The sequence below is a fragment of the Triticum aestivum genome, chromosome 5D (genome assembly GCF_018294505.1).
Source record: "Triticum aestivum cultivar Chinese Spring chromosome 5D, IWGSC CS RefSeq v2.1, whole genome shotgun sequence".
In the NCBI taxonomy this organism is placed as follows: domain Eukaryota; kingdom Viridiplantae; phylum Streptophyta; class Magnoliopsida; order Poales; family Poaceae; genus Triticum; species Triticum aestivum.
This window is the reverse complement of record NC_057808.1, coordinates 86164269-86184703: the sequence shown is the minus strand read 5'-3', so window position 1 is coordinate 86184703 and position 20435 is coordinate 86164269.

Below are 20435 nucleotides of genomic sequence, written 5' to 3'. Positions count from 1 at the left end.
GTAGAGCATCACGAGGCGAATAATTTGACATATTACACGCGCGAATCGGAGCCACATGCACAGAGTTATTGCATCGGGAACAAGTGCATATGCTGATAAGTTTTAGCGACTTGGAAGAATTAGAGGGGGATTTCGGGAAAAAGTCAACGGACTCGTACCAGATCGGATCGAACCCGAGATACAGGAGATCGGGCCGGCGACCGAAGGGGCGAGGGAGATGGCCGGCGGGGGAAGCGGCCGGAGGAGGTGGCGGCGGCGCCGGCGGAGGAGGAGGGCGCCGGAGGGCGGGGCACGGCGGGGCCGGGCCGGTGGCGGCGGCGGCCGACGGAGATGGCGGCGGCGGCGCCCGCGGTGATGGCGCGGCGGCGCCCGGCGGCGCGGGTGGCGAGGCGCGCGGGCCCGGTGCGGCCCGGGGCGGGCCGGTCGTGGGCTCGCGGGCGAGACGGCGGCGGAGGACACGTGGCAGCGTCTGATTCGCGGAGGGGTGCGGTTGGACGTTGTCCGGCGCGGGCGGACGCGTCCGGCACGGCGCGGAGGGAGGAGCTAGGGTTCGTCTGTAGTTGTAAATCGGGATGCCCACATATATATAGGTAGAGGGAGCTAGGAGGCTCCAAATGAGGTGCGGTTTTCGCACACGAAAGAAAACAAGAGGGGTGCACCGGAGGAGATAGGAGCGCCGGATTGGAAAACGGACAACGGGGAAAATGCTCGGATGCATGAGACGAACACGTATGCGAATGCAATGCGCATGATGACATAATATGAAAATGCATGACATGATAAAATACAAAACGAAAGACAAAACCCGACAACGGAGGGAAAAACATATCACATAGCCGGAAATGGCAAGAGTCGGAGTTACAATTATGGCAAGTTACATGCGGGGTGTTACACAAGTTAACGAGGAGTACCAAAGCCCACTGATGGAAGCATATGTTGAGGATGTGAGGAGGTTAGAGGAGCACTTTGACGGGTTGCAAACAGAGCACGTATGCCGTGCAGAAAACAGCATGGTTGATTACCTATCAAAGTGTGATGCGCAGAAGCTTCCTTTGGAGCCAGGAACTTTTGTTATCCACCTTTCTCAAGCCTCTGTATCGCCAAACACAATGGCTTGGAAAAATAGAAAGTTGGACTACGGTAAGCCTCTCCCGATCGAGCCATCCGCTCCTGACAGAGACCCTGCCGGAAACAACTCCTCACAACCTGCCGGACCACCCCCTCCAGCCGAGCCTATGGACCCCGCGAACGAGGCCGGTGCTCCCGCAGCCGAGGAGGTGCCGCTAGTCCTCGTTGCCGAGCCTCAGGCTCCAACTTGGGCAAGGCACATCGTTCGCTTCCTCCAAACCGGAGAACTCCCCGGCAACCCAGATGAACCTGAGAAAGTTGCCCAGAAGGCTAGTATGTATCAGTTTGTCGATGACACTCTGTATAGAAGGAGGCCCAACGGTGTGAAAATTGAAGTGTGTCTGCCGGGAGGACGGAAAGGAACTGTTGGCTAAGATTCACAGAGGAATGTGCGGCTCACACATTGGATCAAGGGCGTTAGATGGGAAAGCATTCCGGCAAGGATTCTATTGGCCCACAGCCCTCCAAGATGCAGTTGAGCTCATCACGACCTGTGAAGCCTGTCAGTTCCATTCCAAAAAAACACACCTGCCTGCCCAAGCTCTTTAGACAATCCCTCTGTCATGGGCATTTTTGGTCTGGGGCTCGATATCCTCGGCCCCTTCTCCCAAGCAAGCAGGGGCTTTGAATTCTTGTTTGTTGCCATCGACAATTTTACAAAGTGGCCGGAAGTGACTGCCGTGAGGAAGGTGACTGCTCAGTCATCTATCAAGTTATTGAAAGAATTGGTGTGTCGTTTCAGAGTTCCGGCAAGGATCATCAGTGATAACGGCACCCAATTCAGAAGCCACGCCTTCATGCAATATGTTCAAACCCTCGGATGCAAGATGTCATTTGCTTCTGTGGCACACCCCCGAAGCAATGGGCAAGCTGAGAGGGCGAACGCTGAAGTGCTTCATGGACTCAAGACAAGGACTTTCGATACGCTGCAGAAGCACGGCAGGCGGTGGATCGAGGAGCTGCAAGTAGTTCTCTGGTCCCTCAGAACAACAGCTAATCGAGCTATTGGGCAGACTTCCTTCTCCCTGGTCTATGGGGCAGAAGCAGTTATCCCCACGGAACTCATTTACGGGTCTCCTCGGGTGCTTGCCTATGATGACGTAGCGCAAGATCAACACCGGCGTGACAACGATGTGCTACTCGAGGAGAACCATCTCCGGGCCGCTACGCATGCTGCACGCTATCAACAAGCCCTGCGTCGCTATCACAACCGCAGGGTTCATGCCCGGTGTTTTGAGGAAGGTGACCTTGTCCTTAGGCGCGTTTAGTCATCCAAGGGTACACAAGTTATCACCTAAGTGGGAAGGCCCTTACCGGGTAGTACGAGTCTCCAGACCCGGCACAGTCCGTCTGGAGACCGGGGATGGCACGCTGTTGCAAAACTCATGGAACATTGAGCATCTTCGCAAGTTCTACCCATAAGGCGTAGAGGCTACCGGGCCCTGCCCGGCAGCCACCCATTGTACATGGCATTGCCGAAGTTGCATGTAACCCCTTGTACAAACCGGGGCGATGACCCTATGCAAGAGAAAATAAAGAAGTGCTGTAGGGGGCCCCAACTAAGATTGCATGCATGCACAAACACACCCAGATCATTGCATAAGCACTTCATGAGCATTTTCATATGCATATAGATAGGATTGCATCCTGCATTCATTTTCATCTACATGGAGTTGCAGGTTCTTGCCGTGAACTTGGCTTCAGCAAAGGACGAGAAGATTGCATGGCACGGCGATCCCTGGCAAGCCAAACAGATAAGTTCACCTCTTGTCCATTAGTATTCTGTAAAGCTACGACTTTGCATGAGAAAACCTCACCTCCCTCTTTGAAACTTAGGTGCTCTCATCCATCACTCGAACACTGCTTCGGTCAGGTTGGTCGCAGTGGCCTTTGGGGAAAAGGAGTTGGCAGGGGACTGGCCCCTCTGTCTGTTCCCCGGCAGACGTAGTTCTCTGGCAGACAAAGAGGGTGCCGGCAGGATATCCTGCCGGGGAAAACTCGTTTAATTTTATTAAAGAGGCACCTTGCCTCTGCAAGGAGGTACATATGCACGAGTTCCCGACAAGATTCATCGTTTTTATTCATATGCAGTTACAAGTACAAGCATTACAGAATACAAAGATGGACACGAGGGATTACATTATTTGAATTAAAATTTGGCAATTGCCGGCTAGTTTAAGATTTAAAGAAGATAAGTGCCCCGTGATCCCCTCTTTTCGTTTCCCCTCCTTCAGGCATTGCAGCGGAAGGAGGAAAAGACGAGAAAAGGAGCACCCAAGAAGGAGCCCACCCCTGTCTCGTCAGGGCCCGTCGGGAATGGCCTGACAAGACCAGGAGTGGCAAGGCTGCGAAGGAGGAGCACAGGGGACAGGACGGCGCCTTCTGGTCGCCACCTCCAGGGCCAGCAAGAAGCCTCGGCTTGAGCGCCAATGGAGTCATCCACCCTAGCTCAGTCGGAAGACTACTGGAGGAGAGGAGAAGGCACCAAGACAACATCCCTCCCCGGCTATCACCCGAAGAGGCTGGAGATGACGATGCTGGGGAGGGATGGGAAGAACGGAAAGATGTGGCGGAAGGTTGACGGTCGGAGGTGAAGGCAATAACGCCATCGTACTCCGACCTGACCCCCTGCCACCCGCCTTCTCCGTCTCCCCTTGTTTTCTCCTCACCACCACTACTCCCGGGAGGCGCCACGACTCTGGTCCAACACCTCCAGCGGAGAAACAGCAAGCGGCCAGGACGGCCAGGAAGCTCGAGGCGTGCCGCACCCCACCTTGGCGGGCAGGGAGGCATGCTTCCCGTCAACATTGACTCCAAAGCCTCCGAGAGGGGCGATGCTGGGATTACCAAAGATCTCCAGATCCTCCTCCCGGGCGTGCGTCGAAGAGGCCGAAAGATTTGCCACGTCAAGGACCAAGCTCACTCCCTAAGCGTCAGCGCCAACATGAGGTAGCAATTGCCCCGAGCAGAAGCCCAGAGGCTGGCCCTAGGCCTTTCCCATCAGCATTACCAGAAGAAGCAGAAAACCAGAAGAAGAGGAGGAAGAATGCAGGGATGAGTGACTCCGCCCTCCTCCGCTCCTCCCCTTTTATAGGCCGGGCGGGGAAGGGCAGCTGCTCCATTAACAAGCAATCACAGCCCTCCCCCGCCAATTCAAGGCAGGCGGACCCTCTTCAAGATGCTCTTCCACACTACGTGCCTCCATTACCAACCCGGCGCTATGCATGTAGCATACGTGGCTGAGGATAAGGGCACACTGTGGGAATGGTAATTTGGCGGTTTCTACCCCATGCATTAAAGTCATTCATGGGCCATCACTGCCACGGCCCCACCACTGTTGGCTTTACACCACGCGCGGGGGAATAAGAAACCGCCCCCAAGATCAAAACTAATGAAGAAACAAACGGAAAACTTCAAAGGGGCAAACCCCTTCAGCAGCCCTGCCTGTGCACTTATTAGGCCCTACCCCGCCGATGCTCAGCAGCACGACCGCGGCAGGCTCGGGGGCTTCTGTCGGTGCAACAGACCCTGGGTATGTTGCCCAAGTGTGCATAGGCACAAGATCAAGATTGATGCACCAGCTCAAGACAGAGATTGAAGAACCTAGAGGAATGAAGAACCAACATGCAGCTCAGAGGGATCGAGATCGAGCCAAAGGAATAGGGTATCGACAAGAGAAGGGCCTCCCTCGCCGGGCAGGCGAGCCCAGCAAGGGGCCAGGCCACCACCTGAAGCAAGCAACCAAGACTCCGCGGCAGCACCTATCGGGGCTTGCGGGGCCTAAAACCACCCTGCCAACCGCGCAAGTGTGACTAACGTTGTCAATCAGTGCGGTGTCAAGCCGCAAGATGACTAAGTGGTAGCATTTGCCGCTTGGCAGCAAACTCCTACAGAAGAAACCCACAGGTGACATCCGTCTAGCAACGTGTTAAGAGAACGGATGCGGAGCTGGCAAGATAAACCAGGTAGGCCTTGCCGGGCAGATTGTGATGTGACACTGAGCGGTGAATTTAATGCACTCTGCCAGCCTGCAGACTTAGGTATGATAGCACTGTTTGATATCATATCAGCGGGTAATGACTATTTTGCCACTGTGGTGACCCCTTAATCTATAAAACGAGGCCCATGGCAATCGTAGGAGGGGGTTGGAGGTTTGGAAACTTGACCAAACCCAAGCCACCATACGCTTGTGGTCACCGTAACCCTGAGGCAGGCCTTACCAGGCAAGTGTACCACACACCACCTCATTCATTTCCACCATCAATCGACCAAATCAGGAGTAGGGTCTTACGCCTCGCGGCGGCCCGAACTTGGGTAAATTGCTTGTGTGCTCTCTGCTGTGCTGCCGCACGTTGGTCTGCTCTTTGTGGAATGCGATGTCCCCCGCCAAACCAGCAAGGGGCCATCCAGTCCCATAGCTAGGTGGCCGCAGATATCCTGCGACAAGCGCCTCCCAATTAGGCCTCCCCCCTTCCATATTCATCCGGAGGGGGAAGGAAGGAGGAGGGAGGAGAGAAGGAAGGGGGAGGCCGAATTGTGCCCCTTCCTTTTTCTCTTCCCCTCTTTCCTTCCCCCCTTATTTTGGCCTACATGAGGTGCACCAGCCCCCTAGGGGCTGGTCTGTCCCCTTCTTGGCCCATTAGGCCCATGTAGTTCCTGGGGGGGTGCCCGAAACCCCTTCCAGTGACCCGATATGTACCAGGTACTCCCGGAACACTTTTGGTGTCTGAATATTATCGTCCAATTTATGAATATTTACCTCTAGACCATTTCGAGACTCCTCGTCATGTCCATGATCTCATACAGGACTCCGAACAACATTCGGTCACCAAATCACATAACTCATAAAATACAAAATCGTCATCGAACATTAAGCATGCGGACCCTACGGGTTCGAGAACTATGTAGACATGACCGAGACACCTATTCGGTTAATAACCAACAGCGGAACCTGGATGCTATTAGTTCCCACATATTCTACGAAGATCTTTATCGGTCATACCGTAATGACAACATACGTTATTCCCTTTGTCATCGGTATGTTACTTTCCCGAGATTCGATCGTCGGTATCTTCATACCTACTTCAATCTCATTACCGACAAGTCTCTTTACTCATTCCGTAATACACCATCCCATAACTAACTCATTAGTCGCATTACTTGCAAGGCTTCTTATGATGTGCATTACCGAGAGGGCCCAGAGATACCTCTCCGATACTCGGAGTGACAAATCCTAATCTCGATCTATGCCAACCCAACAAACACCTTCGGAGATACCTGTAGAGCATCTTTATAATCACCCGGTTATGTTGTGATGTTTGATAGCACAAAAGGTATTCTTTCGGTATCCAAGAGTTTCATAATCACATAGTTGAAGGAATATGTATTTGACATGAAGAAAGCAATAGCAATACAACTGAACGTTCAATATGCTAAGCTAACGGGTGGGTCTTGTCCATCACATCATTCTCCTAATGATGTGATCCAGTTCATCAAATGACAACACATGTCTATGGTTAGGAAACATAACCATCTTTGATTAACGACCTAGTCTAGTAGAGGCTTACTAGGGACACAGTGTTCTGTCTATGTATCCACACATGTATCAAGTTTCCCGCTAATACAATTCTAGCATGAATAATAAACATTTATCATGATATAAGGAAATATAAAATAACAACTTTATTATTGCCTCTAGGGCATATTTCCTTCAGTCTCCCACTTGCACTAGAGTCAAGAATCCAGTTCACATCGCCATGTGATTTAACACCAATAGTTCACTTCTTTATGTGATTAACGCCCATAGTTCACATCGCCATGTGACCAACACCCAAAGGGTTTACTAGAGTCAATAATCTAGTTCACATTGTGATCGCTCTCTGACTATAGCGCCAGAAAAGCTCCTGTCTGCTAGGACTACATTGGTATTTCCCCAAATAGGAAGGGATGATGCAGCACAGCGACGGTAGGTATTTCCCTCAGTGAAGAAACCAAGGTTATCGAACCAGTAGGAGAACCAAGCAACACAACGTAAACAGCACCTGCACACAAATAACAACACCTTGCAACCCGACGTGTTAAATGGGTTGTCAATCCCTTTTTGGTAACGATGCCAGAAATTGGTAATAGATTGAAATAATAGATCACAAACAAAATAAGTGCAGCAAAGTACTTTTGTATTTTTGGTTTAATAGATCTAAATAAAAATGCAAAGGAAAATTAGATCACAAGCAAATATATGAGAAAGATGACTCGGAGGCCGTAGATATCACTTGTGGATTCTCTCGAGAAAGATAGCAAACAGTGGGTAAACAAATTACTGTTGGGCAATTGATAGAACCTCAAATAATTATGACGATATCCAGGCAATGATCATTACATAGGCATCACGTCCAAGATTATTAGAACGACTCCTGCGTGCATCTACTACTATTACTACACACATTGACCGCTATCCAGCATGCATCTAGTGTAGTAGGTTCATGGAAAAACGGAGTAATGCAATAAGAACGATGACATGATGTAGACAAGATCCGTTTATCTATTGCGTTAGATATAGATCCCATCTTTTTATCCTTAGTAGCAACCATACATACGTGTCGGTTCCCTTTCCGTCACTGGGATCAAGAACCGTAAGATCAAACCCACTACCGGGCACCTCTTCCCATTGCAAGGTAAATAGATCAAGTTGGCCAAACAAAACCTAAATATCGGAGAAGAAATATGAGGCTATAAGAGATCATGCATATAAGAATCAAAGAAACTCAAATAACTATCATGGATATAAAAAGATATGACTGATCATAAACTCAAAGTTCATTAGATCCCAACAAACACACCGCAAAAAGAATTACATCATATGGATCTCCAAGAGACCATTGTATTGAGAATTCAGCGAGAGAGAGAAAGCCATCTAGCTACTAACTACGGACCCGAAGGTGTACAAAGAACTACTCAAGCATCATCGGAGAGGCACCAATGGCGGTGGTGAACCCCATCCGAGATGGTGTCTAGACTGGATCTGGTGGTTCTGGACTCTGCGGCGGCTGGATGAATATTTCGTCGATGCTTCTAGGGTTCTGGTATTTTTGGGGTATTTATAGAGCAAAGAGGCGGTCCGGGGGGCACCCAAGGTGGGCACAGCCCACCAGGGCACGCCTGGGCCTCCTGGCGTGCCCTGGTGGGTTGTCGCCTCCTCGGGACTCCCCCAGGGTGCAACCAGGTCCCAACATGTTCCTTCTGGTCCATAAAAAATCTCCGTAAAGTTTTGTGGCATTTTGACTCCGTCTGATATTGATTTTCTACGATGTAAAAAACACGGAAAAAACAGGAACTGGCACTTGGCACTATGTCAATAGGTTAGTACAAAAAATGATATAAAATGACTATAAAATGATTATAAAACATCCAAGATTGTTAATATAACAGCATGGAATAATCAAAAATTATGGATACCTTGGAGACGTATCAGCATCCCCATGCTTAACTCCTGCTCGTCCGCGAGTAGGTAAGTGATAAAAACAGAAATAGTCTAGTTTTATGTGATTCAAGATGTGGAGTGTTGTTTATCATGTCATATCATATTCTTTTATTTATAGCATGGACAATTGGACTTTTTATGTGATTCAAAGCAATAGTCTAGTTTTCACACAATAATTTAGATACTCAAGCATATCAAAAAGCAACCATGTCTTTCAAAATATCAATGCTAAAATAAGTTATACCTAGCCCATCATGCTCAAACATTGATCCATTCATGAAACACACTCGAATATTAGCTACACCCAATACTTAAGTATGATCATATTGCCTCCTAGTTGGTGCTTTTATGAGAGAAGATGGAGACTCAAATTCATAAATAAAAATTGCATAAAGTAAAAGAAAGGCCCGTCGCAGAGGGAAGTAGGGATTTGTAGAGGTGCCAGAGATCAAAGCGAAAAACTAGAGATAAAAACATTTTGGGAGGTGTATCCATCCCACCAACGAAAATGACTTAGAATTCCCAACACTTTCATGATAGATATGCCATAGGTGGTTCCCAAACAGAAAATAAAGTTTATTCCTTTTTCCACCATATTTTCACTTTCCATGGCTAACTGTATCCACGGGTGCCCTTCATACCAACACTTTCCAAGGAATTTATTATTTGACAACATAAACTAAATTTATTTTGCATTTTGGGACTGGGCATCCCTAAGATCTTTGCCTTACTCTCGTGCAATGACAAGTGAGTAAACACTCATCGTGAGAATAACACATCCAGCATGGAAAATATTAGCCACCGTTACCATTCCGCGAGCGAAATAAACACAAAAAAGTGAAGTTTATTTTGAAAATTAGAGATGGCACATCAAATTTGCTTAGAACGAAAAAAGAATACCTCATATATGTAGATATAGTGGACTCATGTGGCAAAACTGGTTTAACGGATTTTGGATGCACAAGTAGAGATCATACTTGGTGCAAAATGAAGGCTAGAAAAAGATTGGGAAGCGACCAACCAAGAAACGGATAATCTCATAAGCAAGCATTAATCATAAATAACACCGAATAATGCACCATAAGTAGGATATAATTTTCATTGCATGACTATTGACTTTCGTGCATGCATAGGGAATCACAAACCTTAACACCAATATTCTTACTAGAGCAAAATTACTCATCAACATAACTCACAGATCACATCATCATATCGCAAAAGTATTACTAAGAATCAAGTTTATTTTGCCCGATGATCTTCATGAATTTTTTTTCTTTATCCTTCTTGGATATATATCACTTTGGGACTAATTTTCATGTGTTGCTTTTCATAAGCACAATGAAATATAAGTGAAGATCATGAGCACTAGAGCAAGTCCTAGCTCATAAAAGATTTAAGTGAAGCAAAGAGAGCAATTCTAACAAGTCATGATGTATTTTGGCTCTCTCAAATAGGTGTGTCCAGCAAGGATTGATGACTTAACACACAAAATAAAACAAGCAAAGACACATATCATACAAGACGCTCCAAGCAAAACACATATCATGTGATGAATAAAAATATAGCCTCGAGTAAAATACCGATGGTCGTTAGAAGAAAGAGGGGATGCCACTCGGCGGCATCTCCAAGCTTAGTTGGTTGCTCATTCTTGGATAATGGCTTGGGATGCCGGGGCATCTCCAAGCTTAGGCTCTTCTATCCTTCTTTCATCCATCGTAAGATAACCCGAAACTTGAAAAGTTCAATCACACAAAACTCAACAAAACCTTCGTGAGATCCGTTAGTATAAGAATAATAAATCACTACTATAAGTGTTGTATCAAACCAATTCATATTTTGTTTTTGTATTATATCTACTGCATTCCAACTTTTCTATGGCAAAACCTCATCAAAGAAAATCATAGGGCCATCAAAATAAGCACACAACACAATGAAAACAGAATCTGTCAAAACAGAACAATGTGTAGTAATATGACTATTTCGAATACTTCTGTAACTCCAGAAATTCTGAAAATTTAGGATGGCCTGAGAAATTTGTATATTGATCTACTGCAATTGGAGTGGGTATTTTATCGCTTTCTGGTAAAAAACGAAAATTAATTTCCTGAGCGTAAATTTTTTCATTTTTTCAGCAAGATCAAACAACTATCACCCAAGAAGATCCTAAAGGCTTTACTTGGCACAAACACTAATTGAAAGATAAAAAACACAATCACAACAGTAGAATAATTGTGTAAACACACAAGAACAGAAAGCAAAAAGAAAAAATAAAATTTATTCATTGGGTTGCCTCCCAACAAGCACTATAGTTTTACGCCCTTAGCTAGGCATAAAGCAAGGATCTAAGTTTTGTCATCTTTGGTTCGAGATCCATAAGATGCCCTCATGATTGATTCATATGGTGGCCTAATTCTTGTTCTAGGAAAGTGTTCCATACCTTTCCTCAAGGGAAGTTGGAACTTAATATTGCCTTCTTCCATATCAATCACGGCACCGATAGTGCGTAAAAATGGTCTACCAAGAATAATTGGACAAAATGGATTGCAATCAATATCAAGAACAATAAAATCTATGGGCACATAATTCCTATTTGCAAAAATAAGAACATCATTAATTCTTCCCATAGGCTTTTTAATAGTGGAATCCACCAAGTGCAAATTCAAAGAACATGATTCAAGATCGGTAAGACCAATCACATCACATAAAGATTTCGGAATTGTAGAAACACTAGCACCCAAGTCACACAAAGCAAAACACTCATAATTTTTAATCTTGACTTTGATAGTAGGTTCCCATTCCTCATGCAATTTTCTAGCAATTGATACTTCTAATTCCAATTTTTCTTCAAGAGCTTTCATCATAGCATCAATGATATGTTTAGTAAAAGCTTTATTTTGTTCATAGGCATGGGGTGCCTTTAGCATGGATTGCAACAAAGGAATACAATCAATCAAAGAGCAACTATCATAATTAAAGTCATTGTAATCCAAAAGAGTGGGCACATCACTAGCTAAAGTTTTGACCTCTCCAAACCCACTTCCATCAATTTTCTCAACAAGATTTTCACCCTCCGAAATATTGGGACGCCTTCTACCTAAAGTTGACTCTTCTCCAGTCCCTTTTTCATCAATCTTAACTTTACTAAACAAAGAATCAATAGAGGAAATACCAATCATTTTAAGATCTTCATCACTTTTGCGAAAGAAATCACTAGAAAATGCTTTTTCTAAAAATTCTGTTTTAGCTCTAAGCATAGCGGTTCTTTTCTTACTTTCATCCATAGAAACATAAAGAGCTTTAATTGATTCATCAACCTTAGGCACAAAGATTTTCATCTTGAGATTTTCCACATCATGAGCAATTCTATCAACACTTCTAGACAAATCATCAATCTTATTAAACTTTTCTTCTATGGAAGTGTTGAAAACTTTTTGTGTGTTGATAAATTATTTAATATTATTCTCAAGATCAGAGGTGTTCCTATTATTATTATAAGATTGATTTCCATAGGAATTACCATAATTATTATAGGAATTACTAGGAAAAGGCCTAGGATTAAAGTTACCTCTATAAGCATTGTTGTTGAAATTATTTTGAGAAATAAAATTCCCATCTATGGCGTCACTATTTTGCTCAATCAAAGTAGACAAAGGCATATCATTAAAATCAATAGGACCACTTTTACTAGCAACCAATTTCATAAGAGCATCAACTTTATCACTCACACAAGAAATTTCTTCAACCGAATTAACTTTTTTCCTAGTAGGAGCTCTTTCGGTATGCCATTGTGACTAACTTTCCATGATATTATCAAGCAATTTGGTGGCTTCATCCAAAGTAATTTCCATAAAAGTACCACCTGCGGTAGAATCTAAAAGATTACGAGAAACGAAATTCAACCCCGCATAAAAAATTTGTATGATCATCTAAAGATTTAACCCATGAGTTGGGCAATTCCTCAGCATCATTTTCATCCTTTCCCAAGATTGTGCAACATGCTCATGTTAAAGTTGCTTGAAATTCATGATCTGGGTTCTAAAGGAAATAATTTTTGCGGGAGGAAAATACTTAGTGATAAAAGCATCTTTGCACTTATTCCAAGAATCATTACTATTGCGAGGCAAAGAAGAGAACCAATTTTTTGCAGAATCACACAAAGAAAACGGAAATAATTTCATCTTGGCCACATCATTGTCCACATGTTTTTTCTTTTGCATATCGCATAATTCCACGAAGGTATTAAGATGGGAGGTGGCATCCTCATTAGGAGTACCGGAAAATTGGTCTTTCATAAAAAGATTCAGCAAAGCAGTATTAATATCACAAGTCTCCGCACTAGTGGCGGGAGGAGCAAGCGGAGTGCCAATAAAATCATTGTTGTTGGTATTTGAGAAATCACATAACCTGGTGTTCTCTTGAGTCATGATGACGACACAACAAGATTGCAGTAAAAAACAGATCCGGCAAGAAAACGGCGAACGGAAAAAGATAGGCGAATAAAACTGCGAATTTTTGTGAAGTGGGGGAGAGGAAAACGAGAGGAAAATGGCAATCATTTAAATTGCGAGGAGATGAGATTTGTGATTAGGAACCTGGTTATGTTGAAGATCCTCCCCGGGAACGGCGCCAAAAATTCCTTTTGATTGCTCTCTGACTATAGCGCCAGAAAAGCTCCTGTCTGCTAGGATTACGTCGGTATTTTCCCAAAGAGGAAGGGATGATGCAGCACAGCGACGGTATGTATTTCCCTTAGTGAAGAAACCAAGGTTATCGAACCAGTAGGAGAACCAAGCAACACAACATAAACATCACCTGCACACAAATAACAACACCTCGCAACCCGACGTGTTAAAGGGTGTCGGTGTACAAAAGTAGGGGCTCTCCTTTTGACCCCTTTACTTGTGAATGGGCAGTCAGAGCCACGCGCCACAGCCGCACGTAGCAGGGCAAAGGAGGGAAGTCGGAGAGAAGCCGAAGCACAAGACAACCAAGACAATTCCAAGATCAGAAACACAAAGAGCGAGAGGGCGAGGTGGACTCCCCCGGCAAGATCCTTGCCCGGGCGGCCTCCGCAGACCCGGCAAGAGCCTTGCCGGGGCAACTTGCCCAAACACCAATAGAGCGAGCCACCCTTGAGCCCACGGGTTCCGACCCAACCAACTACGTTGGAACCAGGACTCAGGAGGCGCATCTGTGGTGGCATGCAGATCTTCGTCAAGATCATAAATATCCAAGATCAGGTGAGGACCAGAAGACGGCGACCCTCGGTGGGATCCCAGCCGAGGGAACCCATAAGACCCCTGGCAAGCGCCTTGCCGGGGACGAACACTGCGCCACGGCAAGACCCTTGCCGGGTGCCGAGGGCGTCGGCAGGGCCACAGCCAGGCCCGCGCCTGCCAAGACTCCACCGCCGTCCCCAAGCAGCTGCTAGCTCAACCAGCTGGGCAGGCACCTGCGTGGCGACGGGCGGCTTCCGAGCCAACTCAGCAAGCACCTGCGTGGTGGCATGCAGATCTTCGTGAAGACCCTACCACCGTGCCACCTCAGCTGCATGCCTGCCTACATGGCGCCGCATGTATCACTGGCCTGGGCGCGTGTCGAAGCAAGGTGAGGAGGCGACGGACGGGACGGGCCTCGTTCCCGCCCCCGATAAAGCTAAGGGACACCTAAGCTACGCATTAAATGCGTCTTGTCCTGTAACACGGGCGATAAGCTCGCAGCACTGTATACCTTTCCACCTCCTGCGTGCCACTGTGGCAGCCCCTTTCGACTATAAAAGGAGGCCCATGGCATACTGGAGAGGGATTCGGCTCTTTTGCGCAAGTTGCACCCCGTAGCTAGCACAAGAACACTCAATACATCCACCAAAGTAGGACTAGGGTATTCCGCATCCTCGCGGCCCGAACCTGGGTAAACGATCCGTGTGCTTCCTGTTAGACCTACTCTCCTCACGACCCCGCGCCCGCCAACCGTAGTAGGGATTCTTGTGATCCCATAGGTGTCATTTTCCACCGACATCTTTGGCACGCCAGGTAGGGGGCGCAGTTGTGAGAATCTGATCTAGCAGTTAACCTAGCGGTTCTTCATCTCCATGGCTCCCAATAAGAAGACGATCACGGCGATCGGCTCGTCGGGAGCCGAACGACCCATGCCGGTGCGGACAAGCAGCGGGCCGGTCGCGGACAGAACCCAAGCCGCGGCCCGCGAGCACCAGCATCACTCTGGCAGTCAGAGCCTGGCGAGCGGCATCGTTCGTGTGCCAGACGATGGGCCGCGCATCGCCAAATCCAAAGACGGGGCTGGCCCCCCATGCAGGCGGCACGGGGCCCTCCAAGAGTATCGCCGTGCCACCCACGGGCGGCGCAGCAACCTGCAAGACGCCTACGCCAGCGCCCACGACGCGCTCTTCCCAGGGTGCGCGCGACGAGCAGCGCCACCACGCTGGAGACCCCGGACGCCGCCGTGGGAAGAGTCATGTGCATCATCTGCGGGACGAGGAGTCCAGCATGCCCGCTGAAGTGCTAGCGAAAATGGCTCGCAGCCACTGGGCCGTGATAGAGCTCCTTCTAATGTGGTTAAAGTCCAAGCGCGCCACGGTCCACGTAGCTGTCGCCACCACCCACGCCAGCAGAAGCTTTGGCGCGCGCGCAGCTGCTCCTCGACTTCCCTCCTGCTGCAGAGAAGCTAGACGAGTGGAGAGACACCATCCGAAGCCTCGTTGCTGTCGCCAATAAGGATGATCCGCGACCGGCGGGGCCCTCGGGCCGGCGCTCCGTCGAACCACCATGCCGGCCACCGCGGTGGAGGGGCCGGGGGTGCTGCGGGCACGGCGTACTCTCCTCCTCCACGCCAGCCACCGCGGGTGTCGGTCCATCGCGATGACGCTTGTGATAATATTTCCATAGCGTCGTCCGACCCATGGACCCACCACGACCAGCGCTAAGTTCTTCGAGAACGAGCCCACGAAGATGCTCGAACCACTATCGAGCACCGGCGCGATACACACCACCAGTCGGATAAACGGGCGGGACCCGCTATGGACCACCCAGCACCGGGAGGCTCTGGCGGCCTACCTTACGAGGTGGGTTGCCCGGCCTTTACCCGTGAGCTGCGGCAGTTCCAGTGGCCGTCCCACCGCACGTTCAAGCCCGACGTTGGCGAGAAGTACAACAGCAAGACCCATCCGTCAGAGTTCCTCAGCATCTACACCATCGCGATGCAAGCCAATTACTTCTCGTTTGCACTGAAGCCCAACGTCATGTCTTGGTTGATGCACTTGCCGGCGGATTCCATTTCTTCTTGGTCGGATATGTGCCATGAGTTCGTTGGTGCCTTCACGGGGGGCCACCAAGCTCATGGCCAGGCCAGTTATTTGCATATCATTCCCAGAAGGAAGGGGAAACCCTGCACAAGTACATCCAGAGGTTCAGCCGGGTGCAGTACAACATCCCCGATGTTCATCCTGCCGCCGTGATCAGCGCATTCCATCAGAACATGCGCAACCGCAAGATGTGCGAAGAGCTGGCGATGAACAAGGTTAAGGATGTGGCCGAAATTTATGTTCTGGTCGTTAGGTGCACCCGGGCTGAAAAGGGAAGGAAGTACCCCGGCGAGGACGCCGGCGCGGAAACCGACTCTACTAATGAAGACACCGCCGCCCCGATGAAGAAGGGCCAGCGTCGCAACAGGAAACGCAAGGGCAAGACCGTGCTTGCCGTCGAGGGATCCGACAGCACCAGCGCCACCAAGAAGGCTAAGGCAGACGACCCCGGCAAGGAAATTGCCGGGTGTGCCGCTTGCCGGGCCTTGGCGGCTGTCGACAAGCCGGGGAGCTCCGACAAGCAGTATTGCAAGATCCATTGCACCAAGGGCCACGACCTCCAGAACTGCCGACAAGTCGAGCTGCTTGCTGAGAAGCAAAAGGCCGAGTATGAGAGACGGGACAAGGAAAAGGGTCAGGATGGTGCCGAAGGATCCGGCAAGAAGCGTGGCAGCCAAGCAGGCCGCCGCGGCAAGGACAACCAACAAGAGAGGCCCGCTCGGGGCCGTGACAAGAAGCAAGAAGACGACGATCATGACGAGGACGATGTGTCCGGCAAGCAAGAGTTTTAGAAGGCTACAGAGGCCATGTGCGTCGACGGTGGCGCCTCGCTGCATACCTCTCACCACCAGCTCAAACAGTGCGCGCGTGAGATCACAGCAGCGGAGCCCTCGTTTGACGCTCAGAAGCCGCTGTAGTGGTCCAGCACGCCCCTCATCTTTGACGCCGAGGACCACCCTGACCGCACAACTGCGGTCGGGTGCTTGCCGTTGTTGGTCTCACCAACGATACGCAACCTCAAGGTGAACAAGATGCTAGTTAACGGCGGGGCAGGTCTGAACTTGATCTCACCCGTTGTGATCAAAAGGCTGCAAATTCCTGATGGAGACCTCGAGGAAACGGGCACGTTTCAAGGGGTCAACTCGGGAAGGAGCCAGCCAAAGGGGAAGGTCACGTTGCCTGTGACGTTTGGGGCGACTTGAACTACAGGACGGAGAGGATTGTCTTCGATGTAGCCAAGATCCCTTTGCCCTACAACGGGATCCTCGGCCGCCCGGCACTAGCCAAGTTCATGGCGGCGTCACACTACGCCTACAACACGCTGAAGATGCCTGGGCCGATGAACATCATCACCGTCCCCTCCGACAAGAAAGACTCACTGATCTGCGCCGACCTACTCTACCGAGAAGCAGTTGCAGCAGCTGCCGCCAAGGCACTTGCTCCTGCCACTGAAGCCCAAGGAAGGAAGAAGAAGACTGGCAAGACCTCTTGCACCCACTCCGGCAAGCGCACCTCTTCGGAGTGTTGTGCTACCGTTGAGGACGTGCCAGAGAGCTCCACCGGCAAGAGCAAGAAATCCAGAGCTGCGCCACCAGAGACCAAGAAGGTGTCCGTCGGGGAGGATGGCACGGGAGGGGCTTTCACCATAAGCTCGACCCTCGATAGCAAATAGGAAAGCGCGCTCGTCACTTTCCTGCGGGCGAATGTCGATATGTTTGCATGGCAAGCATCTGACATCCCCGGCGTTCCCATGGAAGTGATTGAGCACCATCTTGTTGTCTGTCCCCATGCGCGACCCGTCAAGCAGAAGGTCAGGAAGCAAGCTTTGGAACCGCAGGAGTTCATCACAGAGGAGATCGGGAAATTGGAAGCGGCGGTTTTGGTGAGAGGAGTGCTCCATCCGACGTGGTTGGCCAATCCGGTGGTGGTGCGCAAGGCGAATGGGAAGTGGAGGCTGTGTTTGACTACACAAATATCAATAAGGCTTGTCCTAAGGACCCCTTCCCGTTGCCGCGCATCGACCAGATTGTTGACTCCACGGCCGGGTGTGATCTGTTATCATTCCTCGACGCCTACTCGGGCTACCACCAGATCTTCATGACAAGAGAAGATGAAGAGAAGACATCATTCATCACCCCATGTGGTACGTACTGCTTTTTACGGATGCCTTTTGGGTTGAAGAGTGCTGGCTCGACGTTTGCAAGAGCGGTCCAAATTGGTTTTGAGCCCCAACTACATAGAAATATGGAAGCCTATATGGATGACATAGTGGTCAAAACCAAGGACAGGGCAACTCTTGTACAAGACTTAGAAGAGACGTTTGCCAACCCGCGCAAGATCAACCTCAAGCTGAACCCTGAGAAGTGTGTCTTCGGCGTTCCGTCCGGCAAACTTCTCGGGTTCTTTGTGTTGCAGCACGGGATCGAGGCAAACCCAGACAAGATCAAGGCTATCGAGCAGATTGAGGCGCCCAAGCGGATCAAGGATGTGCGTCGGCTCACTGGCTGCGTTGCAGCCATGAGCCGATTCATCTCCAAGTCTGCCGAGCGCGCCCTTCCCTTTTTCAAGATTTTGAAGTAGGCAGCCCAATGGAGTGTACCCCAGATGCTGAGGCGGCGTTGCAAGACCAGAAGAGATACCTTTCCTCTACACCAATACTAGTTGCGCCTACACCACAAGAGCCATTGCTGCTGTATCTAGCGGCGACGAATCAAGTGGTCAGTGACGCGCTAGTGGCGCAGAGGGAGATTGACGAAGAGGCAGTGGCGACGGCAGGACCGGCAGACGGCAAGTCAGAGACTCCCCCGGCAGGGCCTGGTGCCGGCAAGGCAAGGCTCCCGGCAGAGTTTGACGCCATTAGGACAGAGCCCGCACAGTCAAATGGAGTGGTGCAGAAGAAGAAGATGATGCAGCACCCAGTTTACTTTGTCAGCTCCATCTTGCAGGGGGCTAGGTCAAGGTACTCCGGTGTGCAGAAATTGCTCTTCGGCCTCCTTATGGCCTCGAGGAAGCTGCGTCATTACTTCCAAGCCCACGAGATCACTGTCATCACCCGCCTCCCATTGCAACGGATACTGCACAACCCGAACGCAACCGGAAGGATTGTGGAGTGGGCCTTGGAGTTATCAAGCTTTGGGTTGAATTTTGAAAGTACTTCAACAATCCAGAGTAGAGTCCAGGCGGAGTTCATTGCAGAATGGACCTCAACGTCTGATGAAGAGATCCAGGAGACCACTCTCCCCGGCAAGGAAACAGCTCGTGACTGGATTATGTACTTTGACGGAGCTTTCTCGCTGCAAGGCGCCGGTGCTGGTGTGTTGCTCGTCGCACCCATCGGAGAGCACCTCAAGTATGTAATCCAGATGTACTTTCCCAGGGAGATGTCCACCAACAACACTGCTGAGTACGAAGGGTTGCTTGCCGGTCTTAGGATCGCGGTAGACCTCGGAGTTAAAAAGCTCATTGTCAAGGGTGATTCGCAGCTTGTCGTCAGACAAGTCAACAAAGATTATCAGAGCCCGTTGATGGAGGCCTACGTAGATGAGGTGAGGAAGCTGGAGGAGCACTTTGACGGTATACAAGCGGAACACGTTCCCCGAGCGGAGAACGACATCGCCAATTACCTGTCAAAGCGCGCTGCATTCAAGCTACTTGTGGAACCCGGTACCTTTTTGCTTAAGTTAACTCAACCATCCGTCGAACCATCAACGCAGCAGAACAAGCGGAGGAAATCAGGCCCCGGTAAGTACTTTCCCACTGAGCCCCCAAGGGCCGCCGGCAAGGGTGTTGCCGTGGATGCTGAACCTGCCGAGGAGCGACCGACTCCGGCAGGCCGTCAAGCCCTGGCCGCAGAGACAACCGCTCCCATGGCAGAAGAAATGCCTTTGGTCCTTGCCGTCGAGCCTCAGGCTCCGGCATGGGCACAGCATACTGTCCGATTCCTCCAAACAGGGGAGCTTCCTGAGGAGCAGGAAGAAGCGGAGAAAGTAGCCCATCGGTCTGCTATGTATCAGTTCGTCGATGACGTCCTGTACAGGAAGAGACCGAACGGTGTGAAATTGAAGTGCATTCCCCGGGAGGAAGGACTGGAGCTGTTGGCGGAGATACACGGAGGCATATGTGGCTCCTACATAGGGTCGAGGGCCCTTGCCGGCAAGGCGTTCCGGCAGGGTTTCTTCTGGCCCACTGCCCTCCAGGATGCAACGGCACTAGTAACCAAGTGTGAAGCGTGTCAGTTCCATTCAAAGAAGCTTCATCAACCAGCTCAAGCCCTTCAAACAATCCCTCTCTCCTGGCCATTTTCGGTCTGTGGGCTCGACATACTGGGCCCCTTCCCCCGTGCTGTCGGGGGCTTTGAGTACTTGTACGTTGCAATCGACAAGTTCACAAAGTGGCCGGAGGTGGAAGCAGTGAGGAAGGTGACAGCACAGTCAGCCATCAAGTTCTTCAAGGGACTAGTCTGCCGTTTTGGTGTGCCAAACAGAGTCATCACCGACAACGGCACGT